Source organism: Psammomys obesus, unplaced genomic scaffold, assembly GCF_907164565.1.
Source record: "Psammomys obesus unplaced genomic scaffold, mPsaObe1.curated_primary_1811, whole genome shotgun sequence".
Lineage (NCBI taxonomy): Eukaryota > Metazoa > Chordata > Mammalia > Rodentia > Muridae > Psammomys > Psammomys obesus.
The window spans coordinates 345,497-363,873 of record NW_026594354.1 but is presented as its reverse complement, the minus strand read 5'-3'; the positions used below and the strand labels follow the sequence as shown (position 1 = coordinate 363,873).

At 37.8% G+C, this 18,377-nt stretch overlaps 1 pseudogene; it reads right to left on the bottom strand.

Annotated features, from left to right (window-relative positions):
• The window catches only part of LOC129685228 (protein DENND6A-like), a 32,672-nt pseudogene extending 16,738 nt beyond the window's left edge, over positions 1-15,934 (bottom strand).
• Positions 15,935-18,377: the final 2,443 nt, after the last annotated feature.

Here is an 18,377-nt window from a genome sequence, read left to right as displayed (position 1 = left end):
GAAGGAGTGGAAATGTGGATCAGTGGCTGAGCACTTGCCTAGCAGACTCCAAGTCCTAGTTTCAACTTTCAGTATCACAAAGAAAAATGAAGTTGAGGGCTTTGGAGCAGTTGAGATGCATATGAGACCACTAAGTGCTATTTTTAATTTCCAGTTTGTCTCTGTTCTCCTACTTCTCATGTATCTTTCTTCTCCAACTGCCTTTTCTGATGACCTCAGACCTATTACCAGCTATAAATAGCAATACAAAAACTGCTTAAAAAGTTTCCTGGAAACTCCACAAGGAGAGCAACAGAACCAGAAAATCTGAACACAAGGGTCTTTACAGAGACTCATACTCCAACCAAGGACCATGCATGGAGATAACCTAGAACCCCTGCACAGATGCAGCCCATGGCAGTTCAGTGTCCAAGTGGGTTCCATAGTAATGGAAACAGGGGCTGTCTCTGACATGAACTTAGTGGCTGGCTCTTTGATCACCTCCCCCTGAGGGGGGAGAACCATTACCAGGCCACAGAAGATGACAATGCAGCCACTCCTGATGAGACCTGATAGACTAGGATCAGAAGGAAGGAGAGGAGGACCTCCCCTATCAGTGGACTTGGGGAGAGGCATGCGTGAAGAAGGAGGAGGGAAGGTGTAGTTATGAGGGGAGGAGGAAGGGGTTTATGGGGGGATACAAAGTGAATAAAGTATAATTAATAAAAGTTAAAAAAAGTTTCCTGGATTGTGTAAGGTTAAATTTCTGTAATATACCCATTATTTTACATAATTGCTTATGATTTTGCTTCTTTGAACAAACTGTTATAGATATAAAGACATTATGTAAAACCGAATATAATATTTTTTCAAAGATTCTAATCTTCTGGTGTCCAATGAATGTTTACCAGATGCCAATCACTGTGGAAGGCACTGAAGAAAACCAAATAAATAAGACAGATGGTTCCTACCCTGTGAAGCTCAGTCTGGGCCTCAGTAAAAATGCTGAGCTACCAATGTTCACTTTTGCATACAAAATGGCATTATCTAGGTCCTAGAATAAATATATATTCTCTAATCAGGATTTTTCTATAATCTGTAATGTGTTTCTGGTTTGGCACAGATACACAATGACACACATCTATGACACTGGGAAATAAGATAACATGACAATTATTTGCTATTACAACGTAATGAAGTGCCACAGTTTTAGTGACCTAGAAATGGTAAAATAAATTTGTATCATTCCCAGAGCATAGTTCTCGAACTATGTAATGGTAACATTGTTTAAAAAAATAATCTAGGTTAAGAGGTTAGAAATATAGCCTTCTCAACAGAGAAAATAAAATAAATTCAGACAACATGAGTTTGGTGGCAGAGAAGTGAGGAATGTGCAGGATTCAGGCTACGGTGAGGTCAGCACCAAATTTAGTACCTCTGGGATATGGCACAGATATCATGTTAATTACCTGAACAGGGGAAGAGAAAACTGCAATGATGCTTCTCCTTGCAGTGATGTCTTATATGGGAATTTCTAAAACTTATAGATGTCCTTCTTCATAGCTGGTTAAACATAGTATAAATAAAATATGGCACATCTGTGACACAAAATACTGTGAAGATATAAAAAACAATAAATTCTGAATGATTGACGATTGGGGAAAAATGTTCTGAGACACATAAATCAATCAACTCCAGGTCCAACTATGTAAAATAAGCTGCCTTTGAGGTTTATGGAGGAGTAAAACAACTTATATACATACTTGCTTGTGTAAGTGGGTGGCATATTTAGGAGAATTTATAAGAAGCCAGTGTCATTGCTAACGCCTAGAGGGGAACATAAATAGGCTAGAAGTTAAGAATAAAAGGTAGACTTTACAGCAAATACGCTTATAACCTTTCTATGCTGTTAACATGTGAATTTAGTATCTGTGTAAAATTTAAAAAATGAAATGATAAAAATTGGGGAAAGGTGGTCAGGGCATGTAAAGAGACTTGGAAGACAACTCACTAATCCAAAGAGCCCCCACAGAGAGAAATGGTGCTGGAGATGGACTAGAGATAAACAGCAAACTCCTCAATCTCTCCATCAAAAACCCTTTCATGCCCGAGAGTCTAAAAATCATCCATTTTGAGCATAAAATACTCAGCACAGCCCTGTCAAGATTGTAGTCTTGGTGTTTGTCAGTATGCAGATTTTGAGAAGATGAAAGGACTTAAGATCCTCAGGCACAGAGGAAGTCATCCCATTTCCATCAGCTTTTCCTTCATTTTGTCACTAGGTTTAAGGGGGACATGAAAGGAAACTGCAGCTACAAGATATCCTTTGCCCATCCACTCCTAGTCCAACCTACTTTCATCTCTTGCCCCCAAAAAGGACAGTAGGAAGACAGCAAGAGAAAAGAAAGGAGTCACAAACCTCACTTTCTACCTTGACTCTTTATCTCCTGTTTTAAGGTCCTCTGTACCAGAACCTTCTTCCAGTGCTTTCATGACTTGTTCTTTTGAGAAAGTCTGTGTTGATTTTATTAAGCCGGAATAAAGTACCCAAGACAGAACAAAAATGCTGTTTTCTATAATGGAAAATACAACAATCTTCTTTTCAGAGTCAGGCTTTATACAATTATCACATGTCTGAGCCAGAGAAGAATTTACACATCATATTTTTCAAATCTTGCATTTGCAGACCACAGAAACCCAAAAAAGTTAATTGACCTGTCCATGCTAGTTGCTGAGCCAGTGCCCAGGAGGAGGTTGCCTGAATCCTGCCCAGGATGTTTTTCAATAGACTTTAAGGTGAGAATTGCATTTTTTAATAAGACAGGCCTTACACTGAATCCTGAACATATAATAATGCATTCTAAGTTCAACAGCGCTTAATCTTAATAGTGAATAGCTGAAAATAGCAATTGTTGCTTTTATTACGCTATAGTGTCAGGAGTTATGTTCTACTCTTCAAGTGCATTATCTGCAATCCGCAACAATCCTACACAAAAGGATGATAATATTTCCATTACATGGCTTAATATGATCCTACGTAAACTGCTTAAGGTGACCATGCTGTTAGGAGGATAAAATTGAGGTGGAAATTTAATTCTATCCAAAGCCAAATCTCATAGTTTCTCCACAGTATTGTTTTCTTTGCTGTGAAACAGGATAATTATGTCTACCTTAGGTTGTTATTATGTACTAGATGGCTTTAAAATGTATAGTTATTAGTTTAAAAAAAGTATTTAAAAATGATGGCTCTTATGTTGTTATGGACATTGAGAAAGATATGAATTGCTTAAAGTCACATGGCAGAAGGATGATACACCTTGGATTTGTATGCAGGTTATCCAGTCCTATTCCAATATTTTACCATTTGTCATTGGGTCCCCTGAAGTTTTGGGGTGATGTCTCTACTGGCCAGCATTTAACTTAAACATCTATGCCAAGATGTAAGCAGGAGGCACACATGCAAAGATCCTTACTCATGATACACTGTAGTGTTTAGAGACACATGAAGAATTTAGACATGCAGATGCCCAAACAACACTTTGTCAAGAGAATGTAGCATTTTGACACTATAATATGATGCCATCTGGAAATGAAAATATCAGCTGTGTGATAACAAGACATGATCAAAACCCTCACAAGAATGATTCGTAGCTGCATTCACAGCTATCCTGAGATTCATATAGGTGTGTGTTACAGGTTGCATATGCCTAGATAAATGACTTGAGAGTAAACTTTTATGGGGGTTAGGTTACTAGTCTTCTCAGAGCTCTACACTAAGCAACTGCGACTAAGAACCATTTGTAGAGAGAATCAGTGCTAGGAGAGTTGTTCACCATGATATGCTCCATTTTCCATGGCTTTGCCACCCATAGGCAGGCTCATATCTTAAAGCTTTCTCTTCAAACAATGCTTGGTTGCTGGCAAAGCACATTCTCATCCTTCTCTAGGCCATCAGAACACAGAAATTTTGATAAGAAAGCAATCCATATCCCATTTTCCAGATAAGGAAATTCACACTTGCTCACAAAGTTGTGACTAGTTAGTCACACAACCAAACCTGAAAACTTGAATCTAGGATTAAATTTGTGCTCAGACCTCAATTTAGCATATTTCTCTTCCTTTCATTTTCAAAGAGAAAAGGAGCATTACCTTGTTGTTCTCACATTAATTCCTTAAAATTATTTAAAAATATCTACAGGGTATCTCAGTCCTCTCCATACATGGTCCTTGGCTGGAGTATCAGTCTCTGCAGGCCTCCTGGGGCCCAGGTTTTTGTCTCTGTTATTCTCCTTGAAGAGCTCCTGTCCCCTCCGGTCTTTCTATCTACCCCTTCTTCCAAAAGATTCTCTGAACTCTGCCCAAAGTTTGGCTATGAGTCTCAGCATCTGCTTCGCTACCCTGATGGGTAGATTATTTCTGAGGCCTTCTGTGATAGGTTCTTGTCCTGTTCGCTGTTTTCTCCAGCTTCTGAGGTCTATCCCATTTGCCCTTCTGAATGAGGATTAAGCATCTTCCCTAAGGTCCTCCTTATTGTTTAGCTTATTTAGGACTATATATTTTACTATGTTTATCCTATATTATATGGCTAATATCCACTTATAAGTGAGTATATACCATCTGTGTTTTTCTGCTTCTGGGTTACCTCACTCAGGATGATATTTTCTAATTACACTCATTTGCCTGCAAATTTTATGATTTCCTTGTTTTAATTGCTGAGTAGTATTCCGTTGTGTAAACGTAAAACAATTTCTGCATCCATTCCTCGGTTGAGGGACATCTAGGTTGTTTCCAAATTCTGGCTATTACAAATAAAGCTGCTAAGAACATGGTTGACCAAATGTCCTTGATGTGTAGTTGAGCATATTTTGGACCACCTGCTCAGATATAGCCCATAGGCAACTCAGTTTCTAAATGGGTTCCCTAGTAAGGGGAACAGAAGTTGTCTCTGACATGAACTCAGTGGTTGGCTCTTTGATCATTTCCCCCTGAGGGAGGAGCAGCCTTACTTACCAGCCCACAGAGGAAGACAATGCAGCCAGTCCTGATGAGACCTGATAGACTAGGGTCAGATAGAAGGAGAGGGGGACCTCCCCTATCAGTGGACTAGGGGAGGGGCATAGGAGGTGAAGAGGGAGGGAAAGCAAGATTGGGAGGGGCCAAGGGAGGGAGCTAGAGCCAGGATACAAAGTGAATAAATTACAATTAATAATAAATATCTACAGGGCTATATAGGACCACGTGCTGCATCTGCAGAGGACCGGACTTAGGTTTTTTGCACTCACGTCAAATGACACACAACTGCCTGGAACTCCAGCTTCAGGGTATCCAATGAACTCATCTGGCCTCCGTGAGCATTTGGACACATGAGAAATATGCTAAATTGGGATCTGAGCACAAATTTTCTCTCTCTCTTTCTCTGTCTCTCTCTCTTCCTCTCTCACTCTCTCTTGTTCCCTTACCTCTCTCCCTCCTCTCCTTCCCTCCTCTCTCTGTCTTACTCTTGCTCTTTCTCAATATAAAATTCTAAAACAAAAAAATCTGTCTTATTAACTGAAACTTTCTTTACACTGAAGTTTTAAAAAATGATCTACAGCCACAAGAAAATTCAAAGCCAGCAACTTCTGATCTTGATGGTAATGACATGAATATGGACAAATGTTAGTAATATTATTCCAGCAATGTGATTAGCAGACTACTTTTATTTCTGACTCAAATTTGATCTTTAAACAGAAAACTGAAACTTCCAAATTGTACAAAAAAGGACACAAATGGTTCTTTGGAAGGAATTTGATCAAGTTTTTATTATTATTATCTGACTAAAACCTGACTCTTGATATAGCATAGACAGAAGAGAGATGTACTCATTTTTCAGGATATCAGACAAGGCTGAAAAGATTACAGATGCCATGAGCCACTGATTCTAATCATTAAAATACAGACAAGGCAAAGTTTGGCTTTGTTAGGCAAAATCCTACAAGTCCTACAAGGCTACCTTTTTTCCAAACCAAATAAAATAAAATCACAAGTATGTTTTCCAATGAAGGGATAAAAATAAATAGTCCTAGAGGGACTATTAAGGGAAAGTCAGATGATTGGGTTTTTTTCAAGATTTTTTAAATTAATTTTTTATAAATTATAGTTTATTCACTTTGTATCCCAGCTGTATATCCCTCTCTCATTCCCTCCCAATCCTACCCTCCCTCCCTCATCTCCTCTCATGCTCCTCTTCTTCCTTCTGACCCTAGTCTATTAGGTCTCATCAATAGTGGCTACACTGTCTTCCTCTGTGGCCTGGTAAGGCTGCTCCCCCATCAGGGGTAGATGATCAGAGAGCAGGCCATTGTAATGTATATACATAAACATACGTAGCTTCCCTGTTATTTATAAGAAAATGAATTTTGGTTGTAGCAAAACTAGATTTGTAACATAAAGGCAACTTATAATGTAGAAGAATGCATCATGATATACAACAACTGAGATATAAAATATAAATGCGTTGAGTATTGTAAAGTAGATCTCCAAGGGTACCAACAAGAAATTAGATTGAGTTTGTTGTGGTTACTACAGATTACATGTTTCTAATCTGGTCTTCATAGGGGCAACTCTATTTACCCCTGATAAATGTATGCTATCACGTTTTTTTAAAGGGAATAATAGTTCATCTGGGAGCCATTTTGAATGACCATGGTTAGGAATTAAGTGATCCCAAATTCCATGTTCTAATGTAGAAACACGTTCATGAAGTGTTATCTTTTTACTGAACAACGAAAGTAATAAAGCAAGGCAAGTTTCGAATACAATGGCGGGTCCATCAGAGAAGTGGTTACAGCAAGATGAAGAAGGCTTTTCTATAGCCTAAGATACTAGCCAATGACATTACTAGCGATTAGATTGGTGAAAGCCGGTAGATTCACTAAGTTAAAAGATTCCAAAGGTTTTTATCTACTAGCTACAGGATGTTAGTTCTGACACAGAGATGGGCAAGAAATGACTCTATGAGGGCTAGAACTAACCCAAGAAAAGATAAATAGCATCAGGACCTGCAACATTCCAACCTTTCCAGAGTTTGGAAGTTCTAGTCAGTCAGTCTCTCCAAGCACAGTGTCTTTACAGGAATTACTCTTTACTTTTTTCTCCAGGAGGATAAGCATCACATTTTGTGCATGAGAGTGGAATATATTATTTATAAAATATGGTAAGTTCTCTCATGGGTAGAAAAGGCTCATTTTGTAGGATCTGATGTAGATGAGTACTAGTCAGGACAGCTGTTGTCAGGAGAGAAGTATAACTGGTAAAGGCCATTAAAAATGAAACTCCTGGATCATACCAAAACTACTACCCATCATCACCTAGGTCTGATTTTTTAATCTCTCACATATCTGACATAGCATTTACATGTAACACACAACAGAACTACTATACCTAAAATTAAGTAATCAGGAACACAGTGTGGCTCAATGGAATGAAGGTAATAGATGAAAAAAAGATGTATTTAAAAAAAATTTATGCATTTTAACTAGATTAGCTATATAGTTTCTCCAAGTATTTACAGTTATTTGTACTCTAGGAATTATGCTAGTTTTAAATGTTTTGAAGTGGGATGTTAAGGGGAATCACTTTAGTATTCCCCTCTTCTGTTAGTAAAATACAAATACCGATTAGTTAATTTTTAATCCATTCTAGTTGAACTATGGGACATTTTACATACAAATTAGTTAAGAAACATCAATACTTAAGGTACAAAATATTGTGAAGGTTGTTGTGTTTTGTAGTCTTTGGGTAAGAGTTAACTCAAATCTTTGGTTTTATTTTAATTAATTATTTTTTTAATTAATTACAGTTTATACACTTTGTATCTCAGCTGTAGCTCCTTCCGTCTTCTTCTCCCAATCCCGCCCTCCCTCCTTCACCTCCTCCCATGCCCCTCCCTAGGTCCACTAATAGGGGAGGTCTTCCTCCCCTTCCCTCTGACCCTAGCCTATCAGGTCTCATCAGGACTGGCTGCAATGTCTTCTTCTGTGGCCTGGCAAGGCTGCACCCCCCTCAAGGGGAGGTGATCAAAGAGCCAGGCACTGAGTTCATGTCAGAGACAGTCCCTTGTTCCCTTTACTGGGGACCCACTTGGACACTAAGCTGCCATGGGCTTCATCTGTGCAGGGGTTCTAGGTTATCACCATGAATGGTCCTTGGTTGGAGTATCAGTCTCAAATCTTTGGTTATTTTAAAACTGTATTTCTTTGTTCATTAAAACCAAGATTAGTAACAAAAAATAAAAATAAAAATAAAAAACAGGGCAGTGATAGCACACGGCTTTAATCTTAGGACACAGGGAAGCAGGCAGATCTCTTAAGTTCGAGGCCAGCCTGGTCTACAGAGTGAGTTCCAGGACAGCCAGGGCTACACAAAAGAAATCCTGTTGCATGAAAAAAACAAAAAACAAAACAAAACAAAAAACAAAAAATAACCCCCCCAAAAAAACTGAAAAACACAAAAATAGTATATTTTATCACTTAGAAATGATCACTTAGAATTTCACTCAGAATGATCTAGAAAAGATCATTCTGAGTGAAATATCCCAGAAGGAGAAAGACAAACATGGTATATACACACTTATATAGACCTATAAGATATGACAAACATAATGAAATCTATACACCTAAAAAAGATTATCAAGAGAGTGGACAATGGGGTAAGATGATCAATCCTCGTTTAGAAAGACAGATGGGAAGTGCATTGAACATATGACAGGAGTCTACTGAGTGCATCTGAAAGACTCTAACTAGCAGTGTTTTCAAAGCAGATACAAAGACTCATGACCAAACCTTCGGCAGAGTACAGGGAATCGTATGAAAGAAGGGGACTTAGTATGATGGGGAAAGGATAGGAGCTCCACAAGGACCAAATATATCTGGGCACAGGGTCTTCTCAGAGACTGTCATTCAACCAAGGACCATGTATGGATATAACCTAGAACCTCTGCTCAGATGTAGCCTGTGGTAACTCAGTAACCAATTGGTTTCCCATAGTGAGGGGAACAAGGACTATTTCTAACAGGAACTCAATGACTGGCTCTTTGGCCTCCCCACCCCCCAAGGGAGGAGCAGTCCTGTTAGGCCACAGAGGAGGGCTTTGCAGCCAGTCCTGAAGATACCTGATAAAACAGGATCGGATGAATGGGGAGGAGGTCCCCTCCATCAGTGGACTTGGCAAGGGGCATGGTGGAGATGAGGGAGGGAGGGTGGGATTGGGAGGGAATGAGGGAGAAGGACACGGCTGGGATACAGAGTTAATAAAATGTAACTGATAAGAAAAAAATGAAATTAAAAAAAAATTTTTAAAAATATATATTTAATTAAATATTTTAAAGATCTAATTAAACATTTAATAATTAAATCAATTTAAATAAATATTTAATTAATAATCAATTAAATAATTAATAATTAAACAATTAATAAATAATTAAATATTTGAAGTAGTCAATTAAAATTTTAATTAGATATTTAATAATAAATATTTAATATAAAATATTGAATATATTAAGCAAAAATTTAAATCTAATTACAAAAATTATTTAGGAAACAAACATTGAGAGAAATTTTTACAGGTTACTTGATGCCAGTCGCATTGAAGATAAGAATCATTGAGCATTTTCAAAGTACACATGCCAGGCCACAGAAGAGGACAATGTAGCCAGTCCTGATGAGACCTGATAAGCTAGGGTTAGATGGAAGGGAAGGAGGACCTCCTCTATCAGTGGACTTGGAGAGGGGCATGGGAGGAGATAAGGAAGAGAGGATGGGATTGGGAGGGAATGAGAGAGGGGCTACAGCTGATATACAAAGTGAATAAATGGTAATTAATATAAAAATAAAAAATTAATAAAAATAAGTATGTAGCCCTTAGTGGCATAAATAGTACATGGTAAAAAACAAAACAAAACAGTAAACATGTATGTGTCAGATAATGTAAGAAAGTTCGCTGTCTCAAGTTTTGTTTGTTTAGTTGATGAAATTTCTGGTTCTTTATCCTTTAAGAAAGTCTTTGCAACTAATTTTGGATTTTAGTTATCAAAGTTAAAAGTCTTTTACAATGTTATGTATTTTTATCTAGTAGATCAAATTCTGTAAACATGTTTAAACAGCTGTCCATTAAAACAAGTTTTACAATTTATAAAAATATTCTAGAAATAGGCATAACTTTCTATAAAGATTTTTAAATAGTTAAAACAATGATTATCCAAAAAGCAGAAGCTTTGTCCAATGGGAAACATATAAAACTAAAATTTAACCACAGATTTTAAATGACCATTTAGTAAAAAGGTAAAACAGTTTTCATTGTATTATTATTATTTTTTTTTTTTTAGGTAAACATTACCTAAGAACAAATCAAAGAAAATACTTAAGAAACTATTGTTGTATTAATTTTTTAAATTATTATTTATTATTGTCATTTATTACAATTTATTTAATTTGCATCCCAGATGTGGCCCCCTCCCTCTTCTCCTCCTAATCCCACCCACCTTCCCTCTTCTCCCCCTATGCCCCTCCCCTAGTCCACTGATAGGGGAGGTCCTTCTCCCCTTCTATCTGACCCTAGCCTATCAGGTCTCTTCAAGACTGGTTGCATTGTTTTCCTCTGTAGCCAGATAAGGCTGCACCCCACAGGGGGAGGTGATCAAAGAGCCAGCCACTGAGTTCATGCCAGAGACAGTCACTGTTCCCCTTACTAGGATACCCACTTGGAGACTGAGACTATCAGCTGCATCTGAGCAAGTGTTTTAGGTCCTCTCCATGCATTGTCCTTGGTTGGGGTATCAGTCTCTGCAGGTCCCTCCAGGGCTCAGGTTTTTTTTTTGGCTCTGTTGATCTAAGTAGTGCTAAGGGGAAGCTTAGTTCATACCACTAAGCTGTTGCATTAATTTTATCTAAGGGTATTGAATTAGTATCTTATAGATTTTAGTAAGTAATACATATTTTTTTAAATAAATAGATTACAATTTTACTTGTGTTTTTCACTTTGGCAAAAATAAAAATAAAAAAAAGGGCTTGGTTTGCTTGTTGAGTAAACTCATCCAGGCTATCTATATCTTGAAAATAAACTGACAATTTTTTTTATTTTAAATTTTGTAAAATTCTCCTTTTCTCTGTCAAACTTGGTGACAGAGATGAGTTTGTATGTATGGAAGGAGTATGTCAAAGTTACTAGAAAAGAGTTGGAATCCTGGGGTAGAATAAGAAACAAAATGAATCATCTGTTGTACTTATAAATCATGTTTACCCTAAGGCAGCTGACAAATTCTATGGCTAATCTGTAATCCTTTTCATTCATGGATTTTTTTAAAACCTGGAACTAGTATTTTTGTTTGTTTAATATTTTTCTGTGGTGGTGTGTATCTATTTTTATTCATTGTCAATGACCATGAACACAATCTACAAGGAAATGACATAGGTAATATTTAGTGGATTCATTTTTACAGTGTACATATTCTCTAAATTAAGAAAAGTGCTTCATTTGCCTTAAGATGAGTATAGGTAATCCCATGTTTGCTTGTTCTGTTAGCCCAATTTAGAAAGTTATGGTTATACATATTAGGGAAGACCTGTTTTTCACAAAGCAATTATTTTCTGATTTAATTTCTCTCTTTCCCACTATATAAGAGAAAATTTTCACAGGAGATCAGTTTGTAGTAAAAATGTATGAATCTGTACCACAATCCATGAAAATATAAAGGGTTGGCCTCATGAGTTATAGACCTATTTTAAGTCTATGGACTGAGAAATTCCATTCTTTCAGCTTTAGTTCTATAATTATTTAAGGTGTCTCATTAACTTAAAAATGCATCTCAGTGCTCCAGTTGAGATCTCAGCTACCAAGAAGCATGTATAAGTGAGAAAGGCTTAAAAGTTGCTCTTACTCATTGATTGGGATACATGAGCCCTACAGAATAGGGGTTCTTGTCTGAAATGATTATATTGATTGCTACTTGACAGTAATCTGTTCATTGAGAATTATGATTTGTTTTGGCAAGCTAGCCTCTTTGTATCTTGCATTGTCCCTAGGTTGTGTTATTAAGCAGAGATGGACACTTTAAGAGGAGCGGCTGGTGGAAAGTCATTAAACTCGTGCTCTAGAGAGCTGTTGGATCCTGGTCCCTTACTCAACTCCCATGTACTATTATTATTTGTATTATATTCTGTGGCTATAATAGAATACCACAACCATAATCAACCTATGGAAGAAGAATTTATTTTGGCTCATGTTTCCAGAGGGATGAGTTCGTTATGGAAGGAAAGCAGAGTTCCAAGTGGCAGGCATGGCAGGAGGAACAGGAAGCTGAATGCTCACATCTTTAAATAAAAACAGCAAGCCAAGAGAGCAAACTAGAAGTAGGATGGCGATATAAACTCTCAAATCCCATCCTGAGTGACAAAATTTCTCCCCCAAGTTTATACCTCCTAAACCTCCCCAAATAACGCCACCAACTGAGGACCAAGTGTGCAGATCCCCAAGCCTATGGGACTATGGGAAGCATTTTTTTCATTCAAACCACCACATTCTTTTACTTTCATTCACTGAAAGGAGATGTCTTGTTTTGAAGCCACTGCATGCTCCTGACGTAATATGATGCTTTACCATAGGCCTCTAAACAGTGGGATCATGAAATGGATCCACCAAAATATGCCATTTCTATTTATAAGCTAATTAGTCCAGACACGTTATTATAGAAATGGAAAACTAATCTGCAGGCATCATAGATTTGTTCTAGGTCAACTTAGCTAAAATGGAACTACATTTCCTTAGAATTACCTTCCCTGTATAGTTTTTGATCACAAGATATGTTTTAATAGAAAGGACAATGTGAATAAAGTATATTCATCTTCTTCATGATTTATTCATACAGGGCACAAAAGACATTACTTAAATTTTACCTCTATATGTTGCCTCATCTTGGTAGTGGAAGTATAACAGATTCAACTCCTATAACCCTCAATTAGCATTTATCCCTAAGACAAACAATAACAGCTTTTGCAGGAATCCCCTTCCATCAATATTGGAAGTGTAAAGTTGTTAAAGGAAGCTCTGAATGGTTACAGTTCATCTTTATGATTCCAGTTTAATCTTTTCAGTTTATAATTTTATTTATTTTTCTTGTTTGTGTTCTTTGATTGCTGACTTCCAGTCTCTAAAGTTCAAGTTCTAGCACCAGACTCAAAAGCAACAGTCACACATGTACTATTTAATTCTTTTCCACAAATTATATGATGTCAAATTCCTGTAATTCTTTAGTATAGTTATTTAAACTATTATAAATATAATATAATATGAATACAATAAATAATATAATAGAAACACAATATAATGTATTGTAAATTGTTTATATTATAAACGTACTGATGTAGCTAGAGATAAAAAGAGCCATGGCAAAAAAGAAAGGTAATAAGTATAGATAGGGATAAGTATCACCTAATGATTCTACTTTCCTCATCGAATACTAGAAGCTTGGATCCCTCAAAAAACTGGACAGTCTCCTTAAGAGGAGGAAGAAGTTGAACTGATGGCAACCAAGAAAACATGTCAGATTTCAGTTAATTTCTGTTCTCTTTCTATTGACATTTTCCTGACTCTAGGGCTAACTTCTTTCCTTACTTCAAGCTACAAACTATCTTGTTTATTGATAATACCATGATTCCTACCCATTGATTGCCAATGCCTCAGATAGGCTGACATGCCTGAAGACAATTCTGGTGAGCTCTGATGAGGCTCTGAAAACAGACCTTACCTACTTTCTGCATCTGTGGATTAGTTATCACACAATATAACTGTTAGCCACATTCTTAGTGTTTAGATGTGAAAGGACATTCATTCCCTGTCTGAACAATACCCTAAAAGGGAATTAGGACATTTTATGTGTTTGTAATCATTTCCAAAATGAAATTCAAACAAAAGGCCATTCATGAAATTCTAAATAAAAATAAGACTGCATAAAAAAATAACTTCATTTAAAACATCATAAAAAACAGGATAAAGTTTAACAAAATATAAAATTATGGCAGGCATGATGGCCTTTAAGCACAGCATTCAGGAGGCAGAGGCATACAGATCTCTGTAAGTCTGAGTGTAGACAAGTCTATGTAGTGAGTTCTATGTTGTACAGGGATGTATAGTGAGATACCAATTAAAACAAATTTAAAAAGTGGTCTAAAATTTACACTCTAAAACACTGTTTAAAAACTTAGAGAATCTATCAAAATATTATCCACTTCATTTACACTTTCAAATTTTGTTGCATATAGGCTTTTGAAGTAAGTCCTAATGATTGTTTGGATTTCCTCAGTGTTTGTTGCTATGTCCCCCTTTTCATTTCTGATTTCGTTGACTTGGATGGTGTCCCTTCACCTTTTAGTTAGTTTGGCTAAGAGTTTGTCTATCTTAATTTTCTCAAAGAGTCAGCTCTTGGTTTCCTTGAGTCTTTGAATTGTTCTCTTTGTTTCTAATGTATTGATTTCAACCCTGAGTTTGATTATATTCAGCTGTCTATTCCTCTTGGGTATGTCTGCTTTTTTCTAGTGCTTTCAGGTGTGCCATTAACTTGCTTGTATGAGATGCCTCAAATTTCTTTATGAAGGCACTTAGTGCTATGAACTTTCCTCTTAGCACTGCTTACATTGTGTCCCATAAGTTAGGGAAAGTTATACCTTCATTTTCATTGAATTTTAGAAAGTCTCTAATTTCTTTTTTTATTTTTTCTGATCCATCTGGGCCTCATCTACACATGCTAAACTGGGATTTTCAGAGTGGATATAATAGGATGACAGCAGACCTCTTATTTTCTCAAAGTTCCTGGGTAAATCTGACACATTGAAGTTAGAAAACATTTTGCTATGCTGCACATAGATTTATGCCCCTTCATACGGTCTACATGCAGCAACCTGAACAATTCATAGCCCTGCATTAGAATATACACCTGTGTGAACTTTCACAAGATATCACAGGTATTTTGAACAGCCAGCAAAGAATAAGAATCATTATGACTTCTTGTGTTTTATTTTTCTATTTCCCATTAGTTCACTACCTTCACCCAAACCCCATCTACATAACGTGAGGAGTTACACTTGAGTGGAATCAGGAGTAATAATGATCTGTGTTTACTATAACTTCCTGTATTTGCATTGTCCTTTAAAGATGTACAAAACATGTCATACTTATCTCTTTTCATTCTCAGTACCATTAGATGTTATTATTATCACAAAGTACCGTTAGATGTTATTATTATATTCATTCTGAATTAATGTAATTGAATCTTAGAGAGGATTTGCCCAAAGCAAAATGCCATAAAAGCAAAGAAACAAAACAAATGTGGCCCCAAATACTCACTATTCTTTCTTCTACATTACATTTCTTTGTCTTATTGCTTATTCATTTCAAGAGACTACTAGATGACAATAAAGGAACTTAGTCAAAATTATTCTTAAATTACATTTCTAGAGACTCAAAGTACAACTGTGGATAACTAGATGGGAAAGACCAGCAAATAAACTAAAACTGCAAAATATTTATAGAAAAGTTTAAGGAGTGTCTGGTGGAGCTATGCTTAAAACGGCTTCCAGCTTTTGCATGTCACCATTTTATAACTCATAAGATAGAGGTGATTATCTCCCTAAGGAATTCCTACCACAGGACTGAAGGAAAAGTCAACCAGTTGCTGACTAATTTTATGTCAACAAGGAGAGAAGAAAACCTCATTTGAGAAAATACCTCCAAAAAAACTGGGTTGTAAGCAAGCCTGTAGGGCATTTTCTTAGTGGTTGATGGGAGAGGGCCCAGCTCATTGTGGAGGGTGCCATCCCTGGGCTGGTGGTCCTGGGTGCTATAAGAAAGCAGGCTGAGCAATCCAAGGGGAGCAAGTCAGTAAGCAGCATCCCTCCATGGCCTCCGCATCAGCACTTACCTCCATGTTCCTGCCATTGAGTACCTACCCTCACTGCTTTTGATGAGGAACTGTGATATGGAAGCATAAGCCAAATAAACTCTTTCTTCCCCAAGTTGCTTTAGTCATGGTGTTTTATCACAGTAATAGAAACCCTATATCAGGACAGAGAGTGGTTTGAGCTATTTGAATTATGTTAGGATAGCTTAGTTACTAACCCTACTGCAAAATAACAGTGACTTGACTCAATAAAGGGTTCAGAGCAGATTTGTCAAGGAGATTATATTTCATGGAGTTATTAATATTTACAAATTTAGGACTCTTCCTGTTATAAAACAAAACAAAAGCAAAAATAATTTCTCTTTATTTCATATTCTAACAAGTTTTGTGAAATATTCTCATATTTTGGTGATTAATAATTGGTAGTAAAAATCTCTGCAACTGACCTATATCTCTAATCCACTTTTGAAGAAATTCTGTTTGTTTCTTTTTGCTTTGAGACAGAATCGCATTTAGTTGCCAAGTCTGGCTTTGAGATTCTTCCATCTCTTGTAGTCTGTTGGTTATGCTTACCTCTATATTTCCTGTTTTCTTCCCTAAGTTCCTCCTCTCCATGATTTCCTCCATTTGTGTTTTCTTTAATTTTTCCAATTCTATCTTCAGATCTTGAACCGTTTTGTTGATATCCTTCACCTGTCTGACTGTATTTTCCTGTTTTTCCTTCAATTGCTTCACCTATTTGTTTGAACATTCTTCTGTTTCTTTTATTTCTTTCAGTGATTTAATCATTTCCTATCTGAAAGCCACAAATTGTTTGGCTGCATTTTCCTGTATTTCTTTATGAATGGCCATAATCTGTTTGACTTTATCTTCCTCTATTTCTTCACTTATTTTATTTGTTTACTTCATTATCCTCTTCATAAGCATAGATGTAAGTCATCTTCTTGGATTTCACTTATGTTAGCGTGTCCAGGGCTGCTTGCCCCTGGATAACTGGGTTCTGGAGATGCCATATTGCTTTGGCTACTCTTGGTTGTGCTTTTACACTGGCCTCTACCCATCTGGTTGTCTTAGGTGTTGGCTGTTATTTTCTGGTGCCTGCTGGAATCCTGGGGTGGGGAAATCCCCTTAGCAGGAAGATGTTTTTTCCTGAAGGAGGCCTCCTCAGCTTTTTGGGTATGATCAATAGAATGGTGGTACTTCTCAGGAATTGACCCAGCTCACCTCAGGCATATGGACCTGTGTGGTAACTATGGTCATTGGTAGTCGGGGGATCTGCCCTCTCACCAGAAGTCCTGGAGATAGCTGCCCTGCCACTGGGTTTCTTGTTCTGAATTTAATAAACTGTAGCTGTTGCTCTTACACTATGTTTGGTGGGTGCAGCCCTCTTGATGAACCAGGGAGCTCTGTGGTTCAAACAGTTTAGCCAGGGATAACTGGTTGCACCTTGGAACAGTATCTGGGGGCTGATTTAGTGGATCCAGGCTTCTGTAGGTCTGAGGTTGGAGCTCTCTGCCTCAGTACCCAAGTAGTAATCAGTAGCAGGTGACCGCAGCACTCATGCATGCAGCAGAAGGCTAGAGTGTGGAGCCTGAGGGAACCCAGAAACTTTTCTGGAGCTGGGTGTCCTGAGGTCAGACCTGATGTTTCCCCCACCATGGAGTTTCCTCCTAACACAGAGACCCAGTCTGTGGTGTTTTGGGGTCCATTGTTCAGTCTGTGATGGTGAATAAAGCATGCAGGCACAGGGGAGTAGCTCTGTGCTGGTGCCTGGGAGCCTGCTGGAACCCAGGAACTTTCCCTGAGAACTTTTTTTGGGGGGGGACTGGCAGAGTGCCCTGAGGTCAGACCTGATGTTTCCCTCACCATATGTTTTCCTCCCAACGGGGAAAACCAGTTTCTAGTGCCCTGGGTCCCACAGTTCTGTCTGGGATGGTGAGTTAGGCTCCCTCCCTTCTTCTCTTCCAATCCCACCGTTCCCCTTCTTCACACATGGCCCTCCCAAGTCCACTGATAGTGGAGGTCTTCTTCTCCTTCCTTCTGTTCCTAGTCTATCAGGTCTCATCAGGAGTGGCTGCATTATCTTCCTCTGTGGCCTGGTAAGACTTATACCCCCTTAGGGGGGAGATGATCAAAGAGCACGCCAATCAGTTCATGTCAGAGACAGTCCCTGTTCCCATTACTATGGAACCCACTTGGACACTGAACTGCCATGGGCTACATCTGTGCGGAGATTGAGGTTATCTCCATGCATGTTCCCTGGTTGGAGTATCAGTCTTAGAAAAGACCCCTGGGCCCAGATATTTTGGTTCTGTTGCTCTCCTTGTGGAGCTGCTGTCACCTCCAGGTTTTTCTATCTCCCCCTTCTTTCATAAGATTCACTACACTCTGCCCAAAGTTTGGTTATAAGTCTCAGCATCTGCCTTGATACCCTGCAGGGTAGAGCCTTTCAGAGGCCCCTGTCCTGTTC